Genomic DNA, 5,000 nt, shown 5'->3' with positions numbered 1-5,000 from the left:
TATCTTCTGTCCTTTGACTTCTCTTTGTATTTGTCTTTTAGTGAGTGAGGTGTGTATAATCTCCACTTCTGTTGAGGCCTGGAGGAGGAGGAGGAGGAGGAGGAGGAGGAGGAGGAGGAGGAGGAGGAGGAGGAGGAGGAGGAGGAGGAGGAGGAGGAGGAAGAGGAGGATACACTTCTAGAAGACAACTATGTTAACGATGATATCTTTGTGCTCTTCTCCTCTTCCTATTTCTCTTTCCTTCCTTCTCTGTTACTTCTCCCTTCCTCTTCTTTCAAGTCTTGCGTATGTCTCGGCCAGCCAGTCGGTCTCTGCTGGAAATGTCACCGGTCAGCTTTACCTGGGCATCAGAACAGAGCGTGAAAGGCCTTCGTCAGGTGGGATATTCCGAAGGTGTCGTATTTTCGAGATCAGAAGGATAGGCTGGACACACCAAGCAGATTCCAACATGTGGCTCACTGACGAGAACTTTGGAGGGCGACATTCATTCCTCGCACTGGAAAGGTTAACAGATAGGAATAAGGAGTATGAAGTTAGGTGTTTTGAGGCGTCTCCGCCAGTTTTTCTCGCCCCTCTAACTCCTTACTCTGTTTAAGGGCGTTATACGTCCCTGTATAGAGTACTCTTCGCATGTTTGGGGGGGTTCCAGTCACACAGTTTTACTAGATAGGATGGAATCAAAAGCTCTTCGCCTCATCAACTCCTCTCCTCTGACTAACTATCTTCAGCCTCTTTCTCACCGACGGAATGTTGCATCTCTTTCTATCTTTTATCGCTATTTTCATGCTAACAGTTATACTGATCTTGCTAACTGCATGCCTCCCCTCCTCCTGCAGCCTCGCTGCACAAGGCTTTTTTTCTTCCTCTCATCCCTATTCTGTCCAACTCTCTAACGCAAGAGTTAACCAGTACTCTAAATCATTCATCCCTTTCACTGGTAAACTCTGGAACTCCCTTCCTGCTTCTGTATTTCCGAATTCCTACGACTTGTCTTCTTTTAAGAGGGAGGTATCGAGGCATTTGCTCCCCAACTTTGGCTGACGCTTTTACACTATTTAGAGAGCCACCACTCAGGTGGGCCTTTTTTTAATCTTTCTCTTTTTTCCCCTTGGCTGGCCCTCTTCACTACGTAAAAAATAAAAAATAAAAAAAGGAACGTCTTGTTATCTTTCTAAGGGTTACTGTGAAGGACAAAATATTAAAGACCCTTATACTTAACCCTTTCCGTACTGTGACGCATTTTTACCATGAGTTTTGAGTATGATCTGACGATTTTATGCACATTAGGAAGGGTCTATGGAGATCAAAAGATTAGTGTCCAGATTCTCCATTATCTAAATCTCCCACATGAGTTTCTGAAGCTGTATAAAATCACCATACAGTAAGCATAATGAATATGGAAACACGTCATGGTACTGAAGGTTTTAAAGTTTTTATGCTTTGTCGCCACTGTTCTTTTTTTTATAATTATTGGGCGAGTTTTGAAGTGTGCCTTTTTATTTATGACTGAAAGATTTGATATAGGTTTTAGATCATTGAAGGAGATAAAAACAATGACCTACGGCTTTTTTGAGATGTTTCAACAGAGTCCTTATGTGAAAAAGACAGGGTTTGGAAACACGACACTCTGATGGCGCTTCAATAATATAAAATCCTTAATCAAACAGGAAGAAATCTCACTTCTCATCTAGATTGCCTTTTTAACACTCTTGTTATCCTTAGGTCATCATCGAATACAAAATAATCACCTTTACAATTGGAACGCATCAGTTGTGTAGGTTCAGATTGGATTGCCTTGGCTGGCCTTCTCTCCTACAAAAAGAAAAAAAATTGTTCAAGTTAAATGGTCTTCAAAGTGTTAAGTTCTTTTCCATCCTTTTATTATCCTCCATCAAAAATTCATATCCTTCCACTCCACTTCTCTGATTCATGCCTGTGCTCCTCCTCCCTAACAACTTGATGTCGATACCAACGTAGTGGCAGTTACTTTTACTTGTTTATGTATTATTCATTCTCCTTCTCCTTCTTTTCATCTATTCTTTTATACAGCAATAAACTCCTTGATACCTTACCGAGCGTGTGTCCGTGTGTGTGTGTGTGTGTGTGTGTGTGTGTGTGTGTGTGTGTGTGTGTGTGTGTGTGTGTGTGTGTGAGAGAGAGAGAGAGAGAGAGAGAGAGAGAGAGAGAGAGAGAGAGAGAGAGAGAGAGAGAGAGAGAGAGAGAGAGAGAGAGAATTATTTTTAGTGTGTGTGTCTTGTGGTAGTTGTCGTAAAACAGGGGTAGCATGGAGACACCTGAGTCCATTATGAAAGTGTATTTACGGTAGCACAATACACAACAAGTGTAAACCGAGCGAAACGAGAGGCAGGAGGCGTAGCATGTCGCCTCAGGCGGCGGCGAGCGAGGACTGAGGGAAAGGACGTGACGTCAGACAGAAAGGGAGTATGGGAAAAACAAAGGACATGCTAACATAGTCTCTGTGTGTGTGTGTGTGTGTTTCACTGTTTGATCTGCTGCAGTCTCTGACGAGACAGCCAGACGTTACCCTACGGGACGAGCTCAGAGCTCATTATTTCCGATCTTCGGATAGGCCTGAGACCAGGCACACAACACACACCGGGACAACAAGGTCACAACTCCTCGATTTACATCCCGTACCTACTCACTGCTAGGTGAACAGGGGCTACACGTGAAAGGAGACACACCCAATTATCTCCACCCGGTCAGGGAATCGAATCCCGGTCCTCTGGCTTGTGAAGCCAGCGCTCTAACCACTGAGCTACCGGGCGTGTGTATATGTGTGTGTGTGTGTGTGTGTGTGTGTGTGTGTGTGTGTGTGTGTGTGTGTGTGTGTTTCACTGTTTGATCTGCTGCAGTCTCTGACGAGACAGCCAGACGTTACCCTACGGAACGACCTCAGAGCTCATTATTTCCGATCTTCGGATAGGCATGAGACCAGGCACACACCACACACCGGTAGAACAAGGTCACAACTCCTCGATTTACATCCCGTACCTACTCACTGCTAGGTGAACAGGGGCTACACGTGAAAGGAGACACACCCAAATATCTCCACCCGGCCGGGGAATCGAACCCCGGTCCTCTGGCTTGTTAAACCAGCGCTCTAACCACTGAGCTACCGGGCGTGTGTGTGTGTGTGTATGTGCGTGTGTGTGTGTGTGTGTGTGTGTGTGTGTGTGTGTGTGTGTGTGTGTGTGTGTGTGTGTGTGTGTGTGTGTGTGTGTGTGTGTGTGTGTGTGTGTGTGTGTGTGTGGGTGGGTGTGTCTCAGCCTATGAAGTCAGACGTGGGCACAATTCACCACCAGCACAACGGCGTGAGTCCTGCGATTACCCCACAGGCTGCCGGAGAGTTCTTACCTCACCGGAGCGAGTTATTGAAGCGCCGCGCACAAAGGACTGTTTTTCTTTCTCTTCGCCGCTACCCCAACCTCGCTTCCCTGCCCCCGTCCCTCCAACTTCCTGTCCCCGCTCGTCCTCCCTGCCCCGTCCCTCGCTCCTCTCCGCTGCCTTTGGTGTGGAGGAAGCCGATCTGTTGTCGGGTTTTCCTCTCGTTGTTTCACGTCAGGAAACAATATCTTCTGCAGCGCTGGTGGAGGGGAAGGGGAGGGGGTGGTAAACATGACCTGAATGGAGGGTAAAGGCTTCAGAAGGAGGAGGAGGAAGAGGAGGAGGAGGAGGAGGAGGAGGAGGAGGAGGAGGAAGAGAACAAGGCAAGGCTGATGCGGAAGATGCAGCGGTAATCCAGGATTCACTTTGGACAACTCTGAGGCGGCCAAGGCGGCAGTCGATGCATAAAAGACACCAGGAACACTCACTTGAGGAAAGACTAGCAGTTAATATTTTAGATGTCAAAAAAGTTCCTCTCTCTCTCTCTCTCTCTCTCTCTCTCTCTCTCTCTCTCTCTCTCTCTCTCTCCTACCATATACATAACTGATACAATCAAAATCCCTGCTGATATTCATTCCTCTTTATTATCTCCATGGCGTACACAAACTCAAGACAAAAGCACTTTTTTCTCGCTCTCTCAGTCTCACTCCTCCTGCCTTTCACTTTGAATCATTAGGCGGTTCCACGTATCTAGTACTGCGCTGTGACTCGGGAAGATTATCTCACGAACCTTGAGGACTAAACATCATTGTTCAGCAAGGGAAGGAGTTTTCAGGTGGACTTGAGATCTCCTTTGTAAGTTTGGAAACAGCGACGCTTCACTTTTACTCCCTGCTTGTTGTTTCAGATCTTATCGTGTTTCCAATTATGTAAAGTGGCGACTACGACGACCAAGACGAAGATGAAATGAGTCGTTGTTGGATTTCTGGGTTTTGTTATTGTTGTTGTAAAGATGGTGGTGGTGGTGGCGGCGGCGGTGGTGGTGGTGGTGGTATTGTTCGTGACGGCAATGAATACACTGGAGTGGGTGGGATAGATGTGGAAAAGACAGGAATGAGCCATTAGACGCTGCAGAAGGTAATTCCAGGTAATTTAAATGAGCATGAAAAGAACATCCTTCCTTTGAGATGCATTGTCTTTATTTCATTTCAGATCTCTCTCTCTCTCTCTCTCTCTCTCTCTCTCTCTCTCTCTCTCTCTCTCTCTCTCTCTCTCTCTCCTATCGTCATTTCTCCTTTATTAATTTAAATCTCTCACAGTTATGTTACCTAGATACAAAAACACACATTTTGACAGTTAGCATTTAAAAACACAAAAGACTAACAAAATAACACGATTCCATTGGAGCTAAAGTTTTATCTTTGAATTTAGAGAGACTTCTGTATACATAAAAAACTATTTTGATTAAAATATTTGATGTTATAAAGACTAATGACAACATGTTTACAGTTCTGCAAGATCATGGTCAAAACAGCGGCAAGAATCCAACAAATCTATCACGTTTTCCATTTAGAGGCAGCCTGTTTCGCAATTCTCTCCAGCGGTATGGACCTCAGGCGTAAAATTCATTACCAAGAGCAAAATGAATAACG

General features: G+C 45.4%; 1 protein-coding gene, 1 long non-coding RNA gene and 1 other non-coding gene across 3 annotated transcripts in view; all 3 read right to left on the bottom strand.

Moving 5' to 3' along the window:
- The window catches only part of LOC123519963 (hemocyanin subunit 2-like), a 130,658-nt gene that overhangs the window by 17,395 nt on the left and 108,263 nt on the right, over positions 1–5,000 (bottom strand). The window lies entirely within an intron of this gene.
- The window catches only part of LOC123519968, an 8,515-nt gene that overhangs the window by 536 nt on the left and 2,979 nt on the right, over positions 1–5,000 (bottom strand). The window contains exons 2-4 of the long non-coding RNA XR_006679139.1: positions 3,379–3,607; positions 1,749–1,812; positions 1–496 (exon numbers count right to left, since the gene is read on the bottom strand). The exon at positions 1–496 is cut by the window's left edge and continues 536 nt beyond it. This is a non-coding gene — a long non-coding RNA (uncharacterized LOC123519968). The remainder of the gene's footprint in view (positions 497–1,748; positions 1,813–3,378; positions 3,608–5,000) is intronic.
- On the bottom strand, positions 3,073–3,146 carry Trnav-aac. Its single transcript has one exon. It is a non-coding gene; the product is annotated as a tRNA-Val (tRNA).

This window comes from Portunus trituberculatus, chromosome 46, assembly GCF_017591435.1.
Source record: "Portunus trituberculatus isolate SZX2019 chromosome 46, ASM1759143v1, whole genome shotgun sequence".
Lineage (NCBI taxonomy): Eukaryota > Metazoa > Arthropoda > Malacostraca > Decapoda > Portunidae > Portunus > Portunus trituberculatus.
The sequence above is the reverse complement of the archived record's forward strand: the minus strand, read 5'-3'. Positions and strand labels throughout refer to the sequence as shown.